Raw genomic sequence first — 23,468 nt, 5'->3', positions numbered from 1 at the left:
GAGCCACTACGCCTGGCCACTTTAAACATATCTTATACTTTCATCAAGGCTAATGTGTCAAATGTCTCCATATATCTGGTATTTTAATAGGAAAAAAATCAATCATATATAATCAAGGACCTGAAGTGATAGTAGAACACCAAAAAAAGCACTCTTTTTTTTTTTTTTTTTTTTTTTTTTTGAGATGGAGTCTCACTCTGTTACCCAGGCTGGAGTGCTGTGGTGTGATCTTGGTTCACTGTAACCTCCACCTTCCAGGTTCAAGAGGTTATTCTGCCTCAGCCTCCCAAGTAGCTGGGATTACGGGTGTGTGCCACCACACCCAGCTAATTTTTTTTTTTTTTTTTTTGTATTTTTTAGTAGAGACAGGGTTTCACCATGTTGGCCAGGCTAGTCTCGAACTCCTGACCTCAGGTGATCCGCCCACCTTGGCCTTCCAAAGTGCTGGGATTACAGGCGTGAGCCACCATGCCTGGCCAAAAGCACTCTCGAATATACTTGATGACTACATTTCACAACCAATTTAATTTTTCTTTCTTCAGCAAAATCTGTCAATGAATCAATTTCTCATAGATTAACATTAAGATTTTGTTTGATTCTCTTTCCAGGACCAGAAATTCCAAAATTACAAGGGAAAAGAATGGAAAAAAGTAACAACATGGCATTACAATGGACACTAACTCAATAAACACTTGTTTCTAAAATAAGAAAATTATGGAAGAAAATACTATGGAAGGAATAATCCTATGAGAATTGTCTTTAAGCATAGTAAATTTGACCCTTAGTCTTCATGAAGATACTGCAGTTTATATAGACAAGAAAATGTACAAGACTCTAGGGAAAAAAGTCGGAATACGTATTATGTAATATTCTGTAGGTCTAAAGACCTTTTGAGGGGGAAAGGGGAAACGATGACCAATTGAATCTTTACTTAAGGATACAGAACTATGAAAAATTTCTGGGCCAGAAGTGTACTTTAAATGGAACCAAACTTTGTGGAAAAGAATATATATATATATTTAATTTAATTTATTTAGTTTTTCTGAAATGGAGTCTCGCTCTGTTGCCCAGGCTGGAGTGCAGTGGTGTGATCTCAACTCACTGTAACCTCCACCTCTCAGGGTCAAGAGATTCTCATGCCTCAACCTCCCAAGTAGCTGGGATTACAGGTGTGTGTCACCAGGCCAGGCTAATTTTTGTATTTTCAATAGATACAGGATTTCACCATGTTGTTCAGGCTAGTCTCGAACTCCTAACCTCAAGTGATCTGGCTGTCTCAGCCTCCCAAAGTACTAGGATTTCAGGCATGAGCCATTGTGCCTCGCCAAACTTAGACATATTTTTAAGAGAAAAGAAAAAGTACTGAAAATAGAGTCCCTTCCAAAAAGAAAATCATAAATTAAGGGGAAAATATTTGAATAGTCCTGCCAGTCTAGGTCAAAAAGAAAATTGGGCTGGGAGCAGGAGCTGCAATGTCTCAGGCTGTGCAAACAAATGGATCTCAACCATTAACCAAAACATGGGAGTTCAGTTTATATGAATTACAATGAATATCTGAAGAGGCAGTAACAGATGGCTTAGAAATTGTGGCTTCACCTCAAAGTCTACACAGTGAAATAATGGGCCTAATTTGTTTGGATGTATTGAAAGACACCATGACCACAAAGGAGTGCTTACATCATTTTTGTGCAGACTGCATCATCGCAGTCCTTAGAAATGAGAGCCAAAGACACCCTACCTGTCAAAAAAAAATCTATTTTCCAAAAGATCACTAAGGGGATCTTTCAGCTCTTGGTGGTGGTAGCAATGGGCTCAAAGTTAGGGATGCCAGAAAATGCCATAGGGTGAGAAAGGGAAAAAGAGCTAGGGTTATCAAAAATGAGGTGGGGTGGTAGGCAAATAATTGGGAAGGCCTTGTAAGCCTTATACTTTAGTCTAAAATGTTTGATGCACTCATCAGTAAAATTTACCCAAGTCATGATAAGTATGAAGTTCTTGGAGAGAGAGTATTAGCCAGCATCCACAAGCACAGTAATCAGTGAGCACTCAGTCTCAGCTCTGAAGAAGGACTGAAGGTACCAGTCAGGAGCAGATTACAGTGAGGCAAGAAACAACAGACTGAAAATGGTAGCAGAGCAGAAGAGAATGCTGATGGTTTGCACTGTAGTGATGCATCCACACAGAAAAATAAGGAAACAGGCCATAGTCACAAATGGACTAAAACATCTGCTGATTCTGGGCTTGAGCTTGATCTTGACAATGCAACATTTGCCATTGATTCAGAAATGGATGGTGCTAGTGAGATTGAATTAGTATTCAGGCCTCATCCCACAATTATGGAAAAAGATGATAGTGCACAGATAAGATACTTAAAGACTTCAGGTGACACTGCTGTTGATCATTTATCCAGGTATCTGACTGTGAGGTTAGTTTCAGAAGAACTTTGAAGCCAAGGTACATAAAACTAGATGAACCACGGCCAGAGCAAAACTCAAGTATCAGACACCATGGCCACTGGCATCATCAGACTATATGGCCAAGAGTTCAAGTCTTCAGTGGTGATCTAGGAGTCTGGGGATTCTTTGGGCAACTGACAGAAACACAAACAAGGGGTCTTGCACTACAATGTCTGATATTCTCCTAGGCAGATTGAAGTGCTGACATCATGGGTATTAGGAAGAAAGGTGGCAGGAGAAAGGAGCTGCCAAGATCACACAGCTCTCTGGCCCTTTACTCCTGCCTATGGCAGCTGGCAATCAGGGGACACATGAGGTCGCCAGGATCATGGGGGCTGGGGGACCATTTCTCAATTTGCTGACATCAATATGTAGGCTGGAGGAATGACACATCCCACACATCTCAAAAAGTCAACACTAGATGGGATATCTGAGGGTTTTATATAATTCTAACCAAAATCCTGCTCTCTAGATTTCTCCTTACTGTAGATAATACATGTGGTAAAGAACACATCATGAAGCCTTTCAGCTATTGGCTGTAGGAGCAACAGGCTAAATGTTAGGGATGCCAGATAAAGCCATCAGGTGGGAAAGGGAAAGAAGAGGGAAGGCTGACAAAAATGAGGTGGGGAGGAAGGCAAAGAATTGGAAAGGCCTTGTAAACCTTATACTTCAGTCTAAAAATGACGGGAATCTACTGAAAGGTTATAGGCAGGGGAAAGATAGGATCATTCACTGTCAAAAAAGTGACATCACTTTGGAATGTTGCATCTGCTGTCATCAGGCTATAAACTGAAATTGTCTAGCTCGTGTTACATTTATGAAGTACAAATTGAATGACTTAAGGCCAATTTTATAATATTTCCCTTAGCCCTAGAGTGTCATAATAATATGGATAATACAGTCTATTTCTGAAGAGTTAGAGAATGTACCAGTCAGGGTTCTCCAGAGAAACAAAATCAGTAGGACACACACAGACATAGAAGAGGAGATTTATGATGGGAATTGGCTCATGCAATTATGGTAGCTGAGAAGCCCCATGATTTGCCCTCTGCAAGCTGGAGGCCCAGGAGAGCCAGGGGTGTCATTCAGTCTGAGTCTGAAGGCCTGAGCACCAAAGCAGCTGAGAGTGTGACTCCCCATTTAAGGCTGAAGGCCTGAGAACACAAAAGGCCAACAGTGTTAAATCTCAGAGTCCAAAGGCCCAATAACCTGGAGCTCTGATGTACAAGTGCAGAAGAAGATGGGGATGACTCGGCTCTAAAACAGGGACCTTTCTGTTCTACTCAGGCCCTCAACAGATTGGATGGTGCCCATCCCACACTGGTGATGGCAGGTCCTCTTTCCTCAGCCCACCCAGTCAAATGCCAGTCTCTTCCAGAAACACCCTCACAGACACACCCAGAAAGAATGCTTTACCAGCTATCTGGGTGTGCCTTAACCCAGTCAAACTGACATAAAATTAACTACCACAGAGAAGCAAAGATGTAATTCATATCAAAGATCTCCTGCATACTTCACACCTGGCTAATATTGACACTTAGCCAATAAATACTAATATTCCCCACAAGACCCTTTTTATATGTATGTTAGAATTAGGATTTTGTTATTTGGTATGGGAAAACATTCATAGTATTTTCTAAGAAAATATATAATATGCAGAATTCCAGAAAACAGCCCTTTGACAGTAAACAGAGCAATCTGTACTTTATTCCTTAGGATAGATACTTGCTTCTTGAAATAAAAATGGTGTTTCCAATAAGGGGTGAGTTCTCAGAAAGTTTCGTCCTTTCAAAAAAAAAAAAAATCCTCTTATTTATTCTTCAAGCTAGTACATATAGTGAAGAGACAGTAAAGTGAAGCAGAACTCATCATTCTACTTCCCTATAAGTTTTTTGAAGGCATTCAAATAACACTGAGCCAAAAAGATGCTTTTTCTAGCTCTTCATCTTGTCTTTGAATTTAAAATTTAAAAATTAACACAAAAAGCATGAGCAACAAAAGAAAAAACAGACTGGACTTTATCAAACTTAAAAACTTTGGTGTGTTAAAAGACATTGTCAAGAAAGTGAAAAGACAACCTACAGAATGAGAAAAAGTACTTGCAGATCATGTTTAATAAGGGTCTAGAAACCAGAATACATTTTTTTAAAACTCTAAAAACAATTTTAAAAAGACAAGCCAATTAAAAAATGGATAAAGGACTTGACTTGAACAGATATTTCTCCAGAGAAGATATACAAACGGCCAAAAAGCATATGGAAGGATGCTCAACACCATTAGTCACTAAGGAAATGCAAATCAAAACCACAGTGTGATAACACTTGATACCCACTAGAAGGGCTAAAATTAAAAAAAAAAAAAAAAGATAATAACAAGTCTGGTTAGGATGTGAATGTAAAATGGTGTGGCCCTTTGGGAAGATAGTCTGGCAGTTCTTCAAAAGGTTAAACATTGAGTTACTCTATGACCTAATCACTTCTACTCAAGAGAAATGAGAAAAGCCTACACAGAAACTTGTACATGAATGTTCATAGTAGCAGTATTTGTAATAGACAAATGTAGAAAATAAATGTCCATCAACCATGAATAGGTGAATGTAAGGTTTTTCAACTGTAGAAAGCAGCAAAATGCTATACATGCTACTGTGGGGACCCACTCGGCCCCCAGAGTTGGTATGAAGATTGTTTTAAACTGAAGGCATTTGAGGGTCAACAGATGTGGAAAGAAGCTTTTTGGAGCTTGCCTTTTCCTACTAGAAGCAGAAACTTCTAGGAGTGAGGCTGCCACAAAATCCCTCTGCAGGGAGTTTTACAGCCCAGAAAAAGACGAAGACCACTTGTACCTACATAAACAAAAATCATCACAAATTTTCTTATCTTCTATTTGTTCCCCTAAAAATCCATTTGTCTTTCATAAGGAAACCATTGATTGGATCTGCCCACAGAAGTCCCTTCTTCCCTCTCCTCTTCCCCTATGAAAGCTGCCATATAAACCTCTACTTTAGCAGTTCAGGAGCCGCTTCTTTTGTGTTCTACATGTGAATAAACTTTATCTTTTCTCCTGTTAATCTGTCCATTGTCAGCTAAATTAGCATACCCCAGTCACTGAACCTAGATTGGTAGGGAAAAAGGTTTTCCTCTCACACCACACTATGAATGAACCTCGAAAACATTATGCTAAGTCAAAGCAATCAGCCACAGCAGGTCACATGTTGTGTGAATCTATTTATATGACATATTCAGAACAGGCAAATCTTTACAGACAGAAAGCAGATTGGTGGTTGCCAGTGGCTGGAGGAAAGAGGAACGGGGAGTGACTGCCTATGGGTACAGGGTTTATTTACGGGTAATAAGAATGTTTGAAACTAGATAGAAGTGGTGGTGGCCAAACTTTGTGAATGTACTAAGTATCACTAAATTGTTCATTTAAAAGTGTTTATGTGAGTTTCACTTCAATAAAAAAATATTAAAAATTTAACTGCGGCTCAACTTTGATGAACCTTGAATGACAAGATAAAGTCTTTAGATTATAGCCCATAAATAACTGGAAACATTTCATAAAATATTTCTTAAAAGCAAACTTAACATTTTAGGATAATTCATTTCTAATGTATGCATTTATCCAAGATCAAAGCACCCAGTTAGGAAGTAAAGCATTCAATCGACTTGTCTAAATGAAGCTCCCCAATTGCCAAGTCTATGTTTTTTTATTTTTCCCCCACTTAATGAAATTGGCAAATATAGTGACTGGTTCTGTCTGCATTCAGTTGTGTGTGATCACAGAGCCCCTTTCAGTCTTTAAACAAGAATCATTTTATGGACACCTGAGATAGTAACAGGGTTTTGAAAACGCTAATCTATGATGATCTGAATGTAGCATGAAAAAGTATGTACAATAAATGAGAAGAGTGAGATAAGAGAGAAGAGCAGTGCTAGAGACAGAGAAAATAAGTCAGAGGCAGCCAGGTGGTGGCCTGTAATGTCAAAAGATTGCTTGGCAGGAAGTGAGGCCTGAACAGGGGTTTGCCCCTTTCACATGAAACGGAGGGATCACGATCCGTTTTCTTAAGACTCAGGCAACCTGAGACAACATTTCAGCAAAACTAAAGAGGAAGGCAGACTTCTGGAAACTCAGACAACAGAAAGCCCTGTATCTGTTAAATTATACTGGATTTCTAAAATTGCTCTACATTTGTGCAGTTTACACCTCAAATGATTCACATTTCTGCCCTTGAATAGACAAAGACTGCTACAAAGGAGAGGAAAGGGGACAGACAGTGAAGGCCACAGCTTTAAGGTCTCAGCACTTCATAGAAGCCCTGACTCCAGCCACATGGAGCCACCTACCGGGAAATGATGGGCTGCAGAGGAGGAAACCTGGGTTTTTTACCTTGCATTCAGGTTTATAAGTCAAAAACCACATCATGACACCTAATCATTTACTTCTCTATTTGGTTTCTTTTTTTTTTTTAATTTTCTTTAAATACTCAATTAATATAAAGCCCCACGGGATCTCAGTGATAAACTCTCATTTTCAAGATAAATGAAATGGCCAATATGGTCTGTAAATTAATAGATCAATAAAAAAACACCCAGCTTAGGACTACAAGGTGACTTCTTTATGACTGAGTAAACCATCTTTAGCAGCTATTAGAGAAGAAACACTGTCATAAATCTATTTCTTACTGCATTCCCATAACACCTCATGTGTATTTCATGCCAGGAGGCCTCACCTGTAGTGATTGTATTCATCTCCGCCATTAGACCATGAGCTCTCTGAAAGTAGGAACCTTTTCCTACATTTCTGCAGTACCAGTGGTCAGCACAGCACAGAGACATAGAGGAAATGTTTAGTTAATAATATGAACTCTGTCTATGGCTCATGAGGTCAGAGACTGTATGCCTTGCTCACTGTTGTGCCTTCAATACACAGTTCAGATGTAGCACATAGTAAGACCTCAAACATGTGTTTGTTGAGTGAATGAATGAATGAATGAATAATAGGTTAATTAAGGGATGCAGATACTCAGCTATTTTCATTTCTTAGAGCCCTCTTCCAGTATTAAAATATCCAAATACTTCAGCGCGCTCACGCGGAGCCAGCCCCTGGGCCTGGAACAGGGCCGTAGTCCCCCAGCTTCGCCCACCACCTCCCTACCATGGACCCCTGCAAAGTGAACGAGCTTCGGGTCTTTGTGAAAATGTGTAAGCAGGATCCGAGCATTCTGCACACCGAGGAAATGCGTTTCCTGAGACAGTGGGTGGAGAGCATGCGGGGTAAAGTACCACCTGCTACTCAGAAAGCTAAATCAGAAGAAAACACCAAGGAAGAAAAACCTGATAGTAAGAAGGTGGAGGAAGACTTAAAGGCAGATGAACCATCAAGTGAGGAAAGTGATCTAGAAATTGATAAAGAAGGTGTGATTGAACCAGACCCTAATTCTCCTCAAGAAATGGGAGATGAAAATGCAGAAATAACGCAGGAGATGATGGATCAAGCAAATGATTAAAAAGTGGCTGCTATTGAAGCCCTAAATTACAGTGAACTCCAGAAAGCCACTGACTTATTCACAGATGCCATGAAGCTGAATCCTCACTTGGCCATTTTGTATGCCAAGAGAACCAGTGTCTTCGTCAAATTACAGAAGCCAAATGCTGCTATCTGAGACTGTGACAGAGCCATTGAGATAAATCCTGATTCAGCTCAGCCTTACAAGTGGCGAGGGAAAGTACACAGACTTCTAGACCACTGGGAAGAAGCAGCCCATGATCTTGCCCTTGCCTGTAAATTGGATTATGCTGAAGATGCTAGTGCAATGCTGAAAGAAGTTCAACCTAGGGCACAGAAAATTGCAGAACATCGGAGAAAGTGTGAGGGAAAACGTGAAGAGCGAGAGATCAAAGAAAGAATAGAACCAGTTAAAAAGGTTCGAGAAGAGCATGAGAGAGCCCAGAGGGAGGAAGAAGCCAGATGACAGTCAGGCTCAGTATGGCTCTTTTCCAGGTGACTTTCCTGGGGGAATGCCTGGTAATGAATGGGAGGGGCCATGCCTGGAATGGCCGGAATGCCTGGACTCAGTGAAATTCTTAGTGATCCAGAGGTTCTTGCAGCCATGCAGGATCCAGAAGTTATGGTGGCCTTCCAGGATATGGCTCAGAACCCAGCAAATATGTCGAAATACCAGAGCAACCCAAAGGTTATGACTCTCATCAGTAAATTGTCAGCCAAATTTGGAGGTCAAATAATGCCCTTCTGATAAATAAAGCACTTGCTGAAGGAAAAGCAACCTAGATCACCTTATGGATGTCGCGATAATACAAACCAGTGTACCTCTGACCTTCTCATCAAGAGAGCTGGGGTGCTTTGAAGATAATCCCTGCCCCTCTCCCCCAAATTCAGCTGAAGCATTTTACAGTGGTTTGCCATTAGGATATTCATTCAGATAATGTTTTCCTACTAGGAATTACAAACTTTAAACACTTTTTAAATATTCAAAATATTTAAAACAAATTTAAAGGATCTGTTATTTCTATTTTTCTTTACTGATCGTTTTGGATTATTTTCTTTGAATTGGGCAGGGAAGATACTTATGTATGGAAGATTATTGCTCTAATTTGAGTGAAATAAAAGTTATTAGTGTGAGGCAAACATAACTCATTTGAGGATAAAGCTTGTGTTGGACATGTGGTTCATGATGCATTTTGACTTGTCTTTTTAAATGCTTTATCTTTTTCTTTAAAGATTTATTTCAATAAAACTAATTGGAACCACCCGTATTTCAGGAAAAAAAAAAAAAAATCCAGATAGAAGCTTTAAAAAAAAAGGCCATTTGGACATTATGCCCGTACATCACCAAACATTTTCATGGTGGATATATCTATATGTGTAATACTATGAACCTGGGTGACTGTATATCATACTTCTTTAGATACTTCAACGTGGTTCAGTACAAGCATTTTCAATCATTTTCTTTGTGAGCACTATTTGTTAATTCTCCTTTATGTGAAACAAAAAAATGGACTTCTAATCTAGCTCCTTTCTAGACAAGAGCTATTCTGTCCTGGGTAAATCAGCATCTGAGTGTACATGATTTTTCTGCTGTTCTTTCTTAGCTGAAATGCCCTCCTGCTCGGGGAAATGATCTGAAATTGCTGCTCATGATTTGCCTCTCAGAACTTTGTGTCATCAAGGGTGGCTGTGGCCTGGTTTCATGCCTTTAAAGTAAATTTCTTTTGGACAGAAATGTTCATATGCCGTACTAAAACCACTACAAAAGCAATGTCCTTTTCGCCTTTTGGAAACAATAACAAAAGTAAGCAGGGAAAAGTACAGTCTTTTAGTATTTAAAGCATGACTTTTTACATTGACGTATATTTAAAACTTGCTTATCAGATATTTTAGCAACTATAGTTTATTAACTCGCAGGCTAGTATAACTAAAAAAAGGAACGGTAGATATGTAAAATTCTAACACTGACTGGAGACATTGGGAAATCTGAAGTATCTTCAGATTCATAGAAAACACATTATTATAGAATTCTTTAGGTATTAGGCATATGCTGTTTTAGCAAAAGTCTAATTAAAAAAAAAATACTAGAGTATAAACTACTGTCTATGGATGGATAGATACACAGATATAAGCAGATAAAGATAAATATGTCTAGTCAAAGTCTTAAATTTTTCAAAAAATGTAGTATAAACTGTTGAATATGTATAGTCAAAAATCTCCATTTTTTTCAACTACTTACAATACAAATCAGTTCTGGATATTTGCTTCTATTTAAAAAGATTTGTGCACATTTTCATTTGTAACTTTGGACTAAATATTTAGCTGTTATTATGACAAATGCCAAAGCTATGACTAAATCACAGTATAGGAAAAAGTGACAGAGGATTACTAAATATACATGGTGTGTGTGTGTATATATATATATAGTTTACAAAGAATTATTGTTATTAATGCTAACTAAATCTGCTTTTGTTTTTTGTCACATTCCCTAAGAGACCCATTTTCTGGCCTGCCAGAATGTTCTGATTAATAGAGTGGATAATGTCAACATATCCAGACAATCAAAGTCATTTTCTCTGTGATAAATGTGAAAATGTTTGAGTCCTGGAAAACTTCTCACATCCACCTTGCCAAGAATTTCCTCTCCCATCAGAAATATTTTAGGAAAATCCAAAGCTCGGATTTCTTAATACTGTGCATTTACTTACAATATTATTTGACAAGAGTCTCTTGATTCTCAGCTTGGCTTATGGGGGCATTCCAAACTCATTTTCTTTGAAAGGGAAATTTTCCTTTGCTATCGGTAAGTCAATACTAGACTTTAGTTTGGTTACTAGCTTACATATTTGAATAGAAGATCTAAAATCGGCATCAAAAGCAAAGGTGCCCACAGATACTGTTCCCAAATAGAATCACTGTCAGCACTGTGAGCTAAACTGAGCCCAAAGAGCAGTGGCTAAGAACACACAAGAACAACAGACCCCAGGACCTACATGAAGGTGGAGGGTGGGAGGAGGGTGAGGATCAAAAACTACCTTTCAAGGACTATGCTTAATACCTGGGGGATGAAATAATCTGTACAACAACCTCCTGTGACATACAATTTGCCTATATAACAAATCTGCACATATACCCCTGAACCTAAAAGTTAGTAAAAAGAGACATAAAGAAGAGAAAAGAAAGAATTCAGCAATCTATGAACTTGGATTGAAGGGGAAAAAAAAAGGTTCTCTAATCTATAACTAAAATTTTGCATTTCTATTATGAACATGGCAACAAACTATAGTAGCGTTAGGAGTACCTAAGACTTTGTCACCGAGAATGATGACAGGAATGTTCGTAACTCAGTACAGGCATTGCAGAATTCTCAAAGCATGGTCTATTATTATTACTACCTCAAAACTGTAGTAAATGATTGGACCCACCACTAAATCTTGTTTAATGCATTAATAGACATTTGTTTTGCTGTATCACACACATACAAAGAATACACAAGAAACATGTTGTACTTTTCAGGACAAAAAGAGTTATTAATATAACAAACCTTATAGGGTTGTTATTGTTATTTTTTCCTAAAGAGTTTCGTCTGTAAGAATTAAACTAAAAACGGTTATATCATCATGGTTGCACTAATGTCAACAAATGTAAAATTTGTCATATCTCAAATTACGCCTGTAATCCCGGCATTTTGGGAGGCCAAGTCGGGTGGATCACCTGAGGTTGGGAGTTTGAGACCAGCCTGGCCAATATGGTGAAACCCCGTCTCTACTAAAAATACAAAAAATTAGCCGGGCATGGTGGCAGGTGCCTGTAATCCCAGCTACTTCGGAGACTGAGGCGGGAGAATCGCTTGAACCTGGGAGGCGGAGGTGGCAGTGAGCTGAGATGTTCCACTGCACTCCAGCCTGGGCGACAGGGTGAGACTGTCTCAAAAAAAGAAAAGAAAAGAAAAAGTATGTTATGCTTACATTGATTGTATTTGGAGAAATTCAAATGTTTGGGATAATATAAAAAAAATACAAATAAAGCTATCGTGAAATTAAAATCCTGATATTTTCGTCACGTATACATAAGCATAGAATTTAAATTTAAATTTCTTAACAATTGTGTGCAAACATATCATCAAAATCTTAACAATACAGAAGACTAATACAATTATTGAAATTGTTTCTGGTCAAAATTGCCTTAATTGTGGTTTCTTAATTCTTAATTCTAGTTTAAGAGTGAATCTATAACTATCGATATTTCAAATTTTGTGGGTTTAACTTTAATTTGTAATTTTTATTTTAATATACAAGATGTGGTTACATAGTCATGAGAAAAATTGCCATTTCTGAGTAAAACCTGGTGAAGTTATATAAAAGACTCAACTGACTTGAATAATTAATAATAATACTGGGGATTACTTTTTCTTGCAAAAATGGTCTCAGTGCTCCCTCTGCTGGCTTCTCTGGAAAATTGACTTGTCTGTTCTCCAAAGTCGTTTCCAGGACTTAAATTTCAAAGAAAATTTACCAAAACTCTAAATGAGAAGCGAAGCTGCCTGAAACATAAATGCCTAGGATTAAAGATATTCATTTACCTATCCTTGCATTCAAAACCATTCACTGGGTACTCACTACGTCAGATTCTGCTTTGGGTGTCAAAGGCTCAGTGACATCCCAGGAAGCACCAGGCCTGCCATCAGGCGGCTGGCATGCAGTGGGAATGACAGACAAAGTCAAGAAAGCAAAGAAATAAAATACCTAGAAATTCTAGCAGAAACAAGGAGTCAAAATGGAGAAGAGCATTGAGTAGTAAGCTGAAGTCTTCTTTCTGAGTAGATAAGTGACCTCAAGGATAAGGAGTTGGCCCTATGAGAACTGGGGCGGCATGGCTGGTCAAGCACAGAGCAGGTGCGGTGATACTATGGTGCAGAAGCCCAGGTCTGGGCGGTCATGACCCCTAGGGCGTGGTGAGCCCAGGGGAAGTAGCCACGTGAAGAGTTTGGGGAGCAAAGCAGGGTGGAGCCAGGCAGTTCCCTAAAGAGCATGGTAAACATGGTAAGACATTTGGATTCTATTCAAACTGTAGTGAAAATCTACTTAAGAGACATTTGCAAGAGAGTGAGTGAAACCATTTATTCTTTAATAAGATAACTCTTGCCGCTACAAGGAGAATGGGTTGGAGGGAAGCATATCAGTTCACAAGGCTGTTTCAGTTGTGCAGGCAAGAGATGGCAGGACTCCCACTAGGACAGGACAGTGGGGGTAAGAAAGTGTTCTAACATGGAGAAAAGCTGAAAGAAAAGTGCGAAGAACACCTGTATTTCTTCTAATTGTGACTGTTTTGATGTACATGCTTTCTAAAGATACACACATATTTTGCCAAATAATCTAAAAGTAAATTACAAATATCATAACACTTCACCCCTCGCGTTTACACCTTCATATCCTAATGAATTCTTCTATATAACCAAAATATCTTTTCTATAAGTAAAAAGTTTACCAGAAAAACTTAATAATTTCTAAAATCTAATCCACATTCAGATTTCCCCAGTTGTCTCTGAAAGCTCTTTTAGAGCGGGCATTTCAAATCAGAATGCAGTCAAGGTTCATGCATTGCATTTGGTTATTATTTTCCTTTAGTCTATTTTAACATTTCCTCCATCTCTTTTGGGTGTATGTGTGTTACACGGACTTTTTTGGAGAGTTCAGCAAGACAGTTGTCTTATGAAATTGCTCACATTCTAGATTTGTGTTTATTTGTTTCCTCATTTTTTTTCTTATTCTTATATCCCCAGATTTTCTATTTTCTCCAGAAATTAGTCAAATAATTGATTAGGTTACAGTTAAGCATCTTGAGCAAGAACATGTCATATATGCTATAGTGCATGGTACCATATGGCATATAATCCCAGGTTGTCTTGTCATTAGTCACATTACATTGGATTATTTGGTAATCCAACCAGATTTCTAATTTATAAAAGTATATCTTTTACCCTTGCAATTAGCAAGTGATCTTTGGGGTGCTATGTTGGCACCATGCAAATATCCTTGCTCCCAGAAAACCTTCTACCCAATAGTTTTGTATCCATTGATAAACCTTGCTTAAATCAATTATTACAATGTGGTTGATATTCTAACTGCAAAATGGTGATTTTTCAAAATCTTTCATTTGTTTCTACATTTATTAGCTGGCATTCATCTGCAGAGAAGAGTTTAAGGAGTTTTTTTTTTTTTTTTTTTTTGAGACAGAGTCTCACACTGTCGCCCAGGCTGGAGTGCAGTGGCACGATCTCTGCTCACGCAAGCTCCACCTCCCAGGTTCATGCCATTCTCCTGCCTCAGCCTCCCCAGTAGCTGGGACTACAGAAGCCCGCCATCACGCCCGGCTAATTTTTTATATTTTTAGTAGAGACGGGGTTTCACCGTGTTAGCCAGGACGGTCTTGATCTCCTGACCTCATGATCCACCCACCTCGGCCTCCCAAAGTGCTGGGATTACAGGCGTGAGTCACCGCACCCTAAGAAGTTATTTTTAATTAACCATTGAAGATGAAAATATTAGAATGTTTGAATGTTTAGGGATGGGGCACTTTTCTTTTACCCTCCTAGGTTATCTGAATGTGGCCCTGGAAATTAAACCAACAGAAAACAGATGAACAAGAGAAAAACAGAGTTTATTAACATGTGCAGCATGCATACATGTGGAGAAACTCAGTGATGAGTAACAGAAGGGTGATTAGAACTTGGGCTTACATACCATCTCAACAAAGAACAATAAACTTACAGAGAAGTGACAAGATTTTAAAAATGGGTTTAGGTTTTTAGGGGCAGCAAACTGTGGGAAAGTAAATGTAAGAGGGAAACTAATGGAAGAAATGAGTTGTTTAAGCAAGGTTTGCTGTGCAGATTCCTCTTGGTGTCATTTCTGGGCTACAAGTCTAGCGTTGTCTTTGGTGATTAAGAGACAGCCTGCTTTTAAGCAAATGGGAGGGGAGGCAGAGAGTTCTTTTATGTTTGTTTGTTTTGTTTTGTTTGAGATGAAGTCTCACTCTTGTCCCCCAGACTAGATAGAGTGCAATGGCATGATCTTGGCACACTGCAACCCTCCTGGGTTCAAGCAATTCTCCTGCCTCAGCCTCTCGAGTAGCTGGGATTACAGGCGCCTGCCACCACACCCGGCTAGTTTTGGTATTTTTAGTAGAGACAGGGTTTCACCACTTTGGCTAGGCTGGTCTCGAACTCCTGACCTCAGGTGATCCGCCAGCCTCGGCCTCCCAAAGTGCTGGAATTACAGGTGTGAGCCATCGCCCCCAGCCAGAGAGCGTTTTTGAATTGGCATCCAATGTTTCTCAATTATCTTCAGCTCAAAATAATTCTCATGCCAAAGTAGCATATTTTGAGGCCAGGTGCAGTGGCTCACACCTGTAATCCCAGCACTTTGGGAAGCTGAGGCAGCAGATTACTTAAGGTCAGGAGTTTGAGATCAGCTTGGCCGATATGGTGAAATTCCGTCTCTACCAAAAATATAGCTGGTCATGGTGGCGCCTGCCTGTAATCCCAGCTACTTGGAGGCTGAGACAGGAGAATCGCTTGAACTGGGGAGGCAGAGGTTGCAGTGAGCTGAGGCCACACCATAGCACTCCAGCCTGGGTGACAAAGCGAAACTCCATCTCAAAAAAATAAATAAATAAAAGCTAATAAAATAATAAAAGTAGCAAATTTTGGAGTGGTATATTTTGATCCCCTACAAATGTTAATAAATATTATGCAGTATGTGGATGTGTATAATTTAGAAGAGAAGAGGGAGGCAAAAGAAACAAGCCCTTGAGAAGGTGAGAAGAAAAGGAATCAAGAGCCACCAGATGCAGTTGATGTTTGGCTGGAGAGACATCTCGTTCATATGACAAAAGGGTGGAGGGGGAAGCCTCACAGAGGCTTCACCGTGAGAAAATGAAGGAATAATTCTACATCTAGGCATACCCTATGGAAATGATTTTTAAAACAAGCTAAAACACATGTATGAAGATCCCATTATAGTAATAAGAAAAAATGTCTAAAATAGCAATAGTAGTCTGGGGACAGTGGTTCATGCCTGTAATCCCAGCATTTTGGGAGGCCAAAGCGGGTGGATCACTTGAGGTCAGGAGTTTGAGACCAGCCTGGACAACATGGTGAAACCCCATCTCCATTAAAAATACAAAAATTAATCAGGTGTGGTGGAGCACACCTATAATCCCAGCTACTCAGGAGACTGAGGTAAGAGAATCCCTTGAACCCGGGAGGCAGAAGTTGCGGTGAGCTGAGATTACACCACTGCACTCCAGCCTGGGCGACAGAGCAAGACTCCATCTCCAAAAAACTAAAAAAAGATAAAATAAAATAACAATAGTAAAGGAACAAACTGCAGTAGAGAAATGGCAAAGACTATTACTACATTTTCGCTTTCTGTGGAATGTTATGATAACAACCCAGCAAGTGGGGGAAAATTCAAGATTATTATTATTATCATTATTACTACAAAAACTAGCAGGGCTGCAACTGCAAAGCTCGATTTTTCTGCACCAGTCATCCTTAAGGTGGCAGCAAGTCCACTTTTTACCAACACCTTAAATAGAGAGAAAATGCAATAACTCTTGCAGATTTATTTTATCAGTTTTGCTCCCCCTACTGAGAATAACAAATATAATTAATTTAACTAGTTTTCTTTTTTACTCAGTGGGCATAAACTATTACTTATAGAGAAAATGTTTATTTTGGGGGGTTATTTATATTTCAATATATTAATAGCAAGGAAAAAAAAAACAGAGTTTTTATACACACCACAGGCCAAAGAAATAATTCTTGTATGATTTTTTAAAAAATAAAGCACTATAATCAAGAGAAGCATGTGCCCTGGAAAGCCTAAACAATCAATATTTTGATATTTTAGATTCTAAAAACGTGCAAGCTTCTGAAAGAGAGCAGTTAAAAGCAAGCCCAGAATCACTGATAATTACTGATGGGTGAGAAAATAAAATCACATCAGTGTCTCAGCTTTTACCACAATAGTGCCACATAACTCAGAGGCATGCAGTAGCAAGCGTTGATTCTCACATTCTCAGAGCTGCATGTCGTCTGAATGGCTTTGTTCCACGTCTCATTCTCGGGTCCGGACTGGGAGCTTTGGAAAGGCTGATGCCCTGATACCACCTGGAGAAGCTGATCTAATTAACGGGCCTCAAAGGCAGCCTGGCCTATGTGGATGATGACTGCTGCTGTGTGTGCTGGGCCTGGCCTGAGGGTGACGCTGAACTACACAGAGGTTCTGTGGCGAGTGGGCTACGCTTTCTTGACAGATACACGTGGGTATCTCCAAATAGCAGAATGCTGGTTGTCAGGGAAACCTAATATTTTAGATTGCTTGAATTTATCATTTCATTCCAAGACATTTCTTGACATTTGTAAACTAAGCTTCTTCCAAGTAACTCATTTCTTACCGAGTTCTTCTAAGCCAGAAAGAAAGTTCTCTAAAATGTCATCGAACCTGTTACACACACACACACACACACACACACACACACTTCAGTTTAAGATGATGGCATTTACACAGTATTTATTTACTGTTATATTCTATGAAAGCCCTACTATAAGAACAGGAAAGAAATTTCTTAAATGGACAAAGAGCTAGATAAGCAATGACAAGGGTGAGAGATATCAATGGATTTCGAGAGGTTGGTCAGCAGAAGGAGCGTTGGTAAGCAACAAAATGCAGAAATGTCTACAGCAGTGTCCCTTTTATCCAATCTGATTTGCTTCTAAAGCCACTCAGAGAGACCACCGTGCCCGTGGAAGTTGGGAGTGAGCTGCAGGGCCACAAATAGGGAGGCTGAAGGAAAGCTGTGTGAAGAATGGTTAGGCTCCCCAGCCTGGCCACTGCAGCCCGGGGACACCTACTCCCCATCTCTGCTGGAGACTGGAGTTTCACAGTCTGGAGAAATTGGTTCCAGAGATGCGTTGCAGGTAACCAGGTGCTGCAAAAAGACAGGAACCAAGTACAGGAACAAAAACTAGGGAGACAAAGTAAAAGTCTGAAAACAGAATAAGTGGAGGGATCCCCTGAACACAACTGGCTTTCAAAAGTGCCAACAACCCCGCCTCCAAAATCTTCACTATCATAATGTCCAAAATTAAGCAAGTAAAACATTGAGGTATAAATCTGTAAGTCAGTAACAAGGAGGTAAATCCCAGAATCAATAGTTCATGTGGCTGGGAGGGACTATGGCCAGTTGGGACTGGGTGGAAACTTGATGCTTATAATAAATCTTCTGTGACAATCAAAAGTTGTAGAAGTTTAAAATCAGCAAGAAAAATACAAATAATCCCATTAAAAATGGGCAAATGACATGAATAGGCATTTCCCAAAAGAAGACGTAGAAATGGCCAACAAAGTCCAGGAGGGGTGGCTCATGCCTGAAATCCCAGCAGTTTGGAGGTGAAGGCAGGGGGATCACTGGCAGTAAGCAGTTCGAGACCAGCCTGGCCAACATTGTGAAACCTAGCTCTACCGAAAATACAAAAATTAGCTGCGCATTACAGCAGGCACCTGTAATCCCAGCTACTGAGGAGGTGGAGGCAAGAGAATCGCTCGAACCCAGGAGGTGGAGGTTGCAGTGAGTTGAGATCATGCCTCTGCACTCCAGCCTGAGCAGCACAGCGAGACTGTCTCAAAAAAAAAAGAAAAAAAATGTCCAACGAACATGAAAAAATGCTCAACATCAACATCACTGTAATCATCAGGGAAATGCAAATAAAACCATATGAGATACCACCTTACCCCAGCCAGAATGGCCATTATTAAAAAGTCATAAAACAATAGATGTCGGCATGGATGTGGTGAGAAGTGAATGCTTACACACTGTTGGTGGGAATGGGAATCAGTACAACCTCTGTGGGAAACAGTATGGAGTTTTCTCAAAGAACTCAAAGTAAATCTACCATTCAATCCAGCAATCCCACTGCTGGAGACCTACCCAAAGGAAAAGAAATCATTATATCAAAAAGATACCTGTTCTTGTAGGTTTATGACAGCACAATTCACAGTAACAAAGATATGAAACCAACTTAAGTGACCACCAACAGATGAGTGGATAAAGAAAATGTGGCATATATACACCATGGAATACTACTCAACCCCTAAAAAGAATGAAATAATGTCTTCTGCAGCAACTTGGATGGAGCTGGAGGACATTATTGTAAGTGAAGTAACTAGGAATGAAAAACCAAATACAGTACGTCCTCACCTGTGAGTGGGAGCTAAGCTATAGGTACGAAAGGCATACAGAGTGGAAAAATGGGTACGATGTACACTACTCGCGTGATGGGTGCACTAAAATCTCAGACTTCACCACTATACAATTCATCCATGTAACCAAAAACCATGTGTACTCCTAAAGCTATTGAAATGTTTTACGTTTGGATGTTTTTAAATGTAATTTAAAATTAATGTATTACTTTGATAAAAATTAAACTATCTCAAGCTAGGCGAGGTGGCACTTACCAGTAGTCTTAATTACTTAGAAGGCTGAGGCGGGAGGATCCCTTCAGCCTAAGAGTTCATCTCCAGCCTGGGCAACATAGTGAGATCTCATTGTTTAAATAAATAAAATAATTTCAAACACAAAATTTAAACACAAATTGAGCTCAACATTATTAAATGAAAGTTCAAAAAATTATGTGGATTATTGTTTTCATTATCATTTGAAAGATTCAATAGAAAAGTTATATGGATGCATTCTTCCTTTCAACTGGAAGTATAAGTCACAAGAAACCTCATTAGTTAACATATTCTGTACATTTAAAATACATTTTGATTTTAAATAAATGCATTTAAAGGTTTAGTATAATCTTTCACCATAATAATAAATTGTCCTGATAAATCCAAGATGAAGGTTTTTTTAAGGAATTATGTAACTCCCTTTTAACTAAGACTCCTGAAATTCCGCTGTAAAGAGAATAAATAGAAATGTAGCAATGAGGAGTGGTATTTTTATTGGAAGAGAGGAGTTAAAGGAATCAAAACAGTATTATGTAGGAGAATGTGGATAATTCACTTGGTACTTTTGCAGGTGTAAATATTTACATCTTTTCAGGTTTGATTGCTGCATTCATACCACAGTGACTGAATAGGGCTGCGTTTTCCTCCTCTACCAGACCATTCATCACTGCCTAAAGGAAGAAGCTGCTTTGCCAAATGGATGAATCATTTAAGATATCCGTTTTGTTGTTACTATTTAGCATTCACAAATGATTTGCCCCTCGCCTTTGGGAACACTCGCAATTTCTTCCACTTTGTTGACTACGCACACACCCACTCCGTGGTGAACGGTGGCCTGGTTATTGCAGTTGTGACTCTGGTCCTTGGGTTAGCTCAGAATGGGGGTGAGTTAACCTTCTGGTAGAACAATCTTTGTAAGAAGATCCAGATTTTACAGGAAAATGCTGAGCCGCTCCCTGGGTCTTGGCCCAACAGGGCATCAGGTCTGTGCGCACTATTGCCTCCCAGGCACAAGAGAAATCTTCTGGACTGTGGGAAGTACGCAGTTCATGCATTCTGACAGTTTCTGAACAATATCATTTTAAATTTCCTTCCCTTTTTCCATCTTTTATTTTTATTTAATGTGATGTCACCAATGTAACCTTATGAGATATGGTACAAACAAATAAATTTCCCTTGCCCTAATTTCAAGGACAGCATCATCCATTGCAAAGCTCCATTCTATGGAGATAGAGCCATCATTAGCATTGTATCCTACAGGAACAGTCCCTCTGGAGCACAGTTCCACGTACGTAAAGCATGGGGGCTGCTAGCACATGGTGCCTTTGTGTGACAGTTCTGTTAAGAATTTTTGTTCTCATATAACTTTCAACAACCCCATACACTTTGTAAGTCTCTGAATTAAGACTGGAGTTTTATAATATTAAATCTTACCCTCCCTTTATCTCATATGAGCTAATGGTAGATACACTTTGCTTAATCTACTAAATATTTAAAAGATATCATTTTCTAGTCTAATATTTCCAAATTACACATTGCAACGAATTCCATCTCTGCTGAAAAAAGATGACGCAATTCCTAGAACAGAATGGGAACTGGATGACTCTGATTGGTCTTCATTGATCTCTGTGGGCATGGCTAAATGGATCTACTTCCTTGTGTCTCACTTTCTTTGTATGTAAAACGGGGACCCAAGAGCCAGACCCAAAGCTGTGCTAATAAAAGACTGTTATGGGCAGAATTCTCTGATCTCTTTCTTAATGTGCATAAGCGTACATTATTAATATCCAAGGTGGGTTATTGTTTTATTGTCTTGCTGTTGTTTTCCCAGCATGTTGCTGAGGAAAGAAGGGTTTATAATAAGTTTGTGGGTTTTTCAGGTGAGATTCTCCACCTTGCATATTTGTGCTATGTCTGTGCATATTGCTGATAGCGATGTGTACGCTAATAATTCAAGCAATTTATCTTCCCTTCTCCCCCTCCACATAGCTGCTCAAATATTTAAGAAATGAGGCTTTTGATGGTATGGTAAAAGCTTGGCATCCTTTCTCTGCCCAGCGTAAGTTCTGGAATCTCTGCGTTTATCAGCAGCTTTGCATCATTTTCACAATCAACCAAATGAAAAGGTGGGGTGGGGGTGTTCATTCTTAATTTTGTCCTGCCAAATAATTCCATTTATTCATTGAGTATTCATTAGATCACTTTTCCAATGAAGGCAATATTTTTAAATAATAATACTGCACAAATGCTAAGGTGACTGAATTGTGAATAACATGTTCTCAGAAAATAGAATGTTCACTTATTACACAGAATATTTCAGCTTTTATTTTAAACTGAGTTCCTCTACAATGTACTATAGAGTTTCTGCGTTTATCAAGAGAAAACATAAGCATATACATTACGTAACTGTACTAAATGAAGTAAAAGCAAATAGACATTTTTAACTATTCAGAGTGGTAAAACCAAACCATAGAGTTTACACAGAAACTGCAAGAATTCAACACAGTGTTAAAACCTTTGCAATACAATGATGTGAATAAATTCTACTTTTGTCTGGCTTGTGTGTGTATTTATTCAACCGATTACCCAAGACATAAAAAGGAAGCCTGAGATGTACAGTCTACATGCTCATATGAAGGGCAACGACCTAGAAATAATGATACAACAGTTTATCCAGTGATCAGAAAGCCCAGGAGGAACTGAACTACCGAGTCCTAATTAATCCCACAGGCACACTCAGAAGCCAATCCATCCCTTGCTGGGGATGAATAGCAATGTCAGCCCGTGTATTTTTCCAGCAGTCATCTCCATAGATTCCAAGAAGGCTCGAGGTCACTCTACTGTAGGGATGAAACAGTGGACAGATGGATCACTCAGCTGTCCCCCATCTGAGTCCAGTTACTGAGCTTATTAAGACTGATGAGAATTGAATCCAGACAATCACCCCGGCTGTGTTTGTAGCCAAATGTTCACCTTACTCTTTGTCCATCACCTTAGGTAAATCTAGAAGTTACTCTAAGTTTAAAACTTTAATTTTGAAAAGTTACGGAGGATTTATGATATAATTTTGAGAGTTTTAAGGAAAATCAATAGGATGATTCCTGGAAATTCAAAAGATACTAAAATGAATTCCAAGAAGCCTCTGAAGCCGGCCCGGAGAGAGAGGCCTGAGGTCCACCATTTGAAACTCATTGCAGATGAAAACTTTCTTTTAAACAATTTACTATTATTTGCCACTCAAGACAGAAGGTTTTTTAATGTATATTTTCTAAACTGATGGCTATGAATTATTTCAAGGTTCCTAAAAACTCTGAGAGCTAAGAAAGAAATTCTCATTCACCAAAATCAGAGAGGGGGTTTGCTTCCCCCCATTCCAAGGGGGCGTTTTTTCCCTTCCAAATATTTATTAAAAGCTATTTTCAACCTAAATAATTGAGAAATTGATTGAAGATGCCAAACTAAGCAAACAAAATCTGCTGCAACACTCACATTTTGTCTCACATATGACATAGGAAACAAACATTTGTAGAAATTTTCATCCTGTTTGGACTTCATCCCAAAGATTAATACCTTTTAAAACACCATAATCAATGACCAGAGTTTGGTTAGGGTTCTAGGGTTCGGCCCTCATGTCTAAGGCTAAACTGCAGAGGATTGGGCAAACCCAGTGCCAGTCCTCTCTCTTAATCCACTTTGTCTTCCATATGCAGAGATAAAAACACAGGTAGGATGCTGGCCAGTATCCCTGGTGCCTCCAGAACCAGTATTTACCCGGTTTACCGGGACTACCTGCCAGATGCTGTCTACAACTAAGGAATCCACAGCTCCCTGTGAAAAGTCCAGCAGAAAAAAACCTGAAGCCATCGGTCATCTCTGCTTCCTGCTGTCCCTAAGGCGGGGCCCAGGAAGCACAGAGGAGAACGGGAACACAAGAGAATAGATAGCATTTCTTTTTATCTTATTTGATCTTCATGGCAACTCG

General features: G+C 39.2%; 2 pseudogenes; both read left to right on the top strand.

Annotated features, from left to right (window-relative positions):
- The first annotated feature begins 1,472 nt into the window (after positions 1–1,472).
- Positions 1,473–2,462, top strand: LOC103237684 (E3 ubiquitin-protein ligase RING2 pseudogene; annotated as a pseudogene).
- Positions 2,463–7,561: 5,099 nt separating this feature from the next.
- LOC103236793 (hsc70-interacting protein pseudogene) lies at positions 7,562–8,730 on the top strand (annotated as a pseudogene).
- Positions 8,731–23,468: the final 14,738 nt, after the last annotated feature.

This window comes from Chlorocebus sabaeus, chromosome 8 (genome assembly GCF_047675955.1).
Source record: "Chlorocebus sabaeus isolate Y175 chromosome 8, mChlSab1.0.hap1, whole genome shotgun sequence".
NCBI classification, from domain to species: Eukaryota; Metazoa; Chordata; class Mammalia; order Primates; family Cercopithecidae; genus Chlorocebus; species Chlorocebus sabaeus.
The sequence above is the reverse complement of the archived record's forward strand: the minus strand, read 5'-3'. Positions and strand labels throughout refer to the sequence as shown.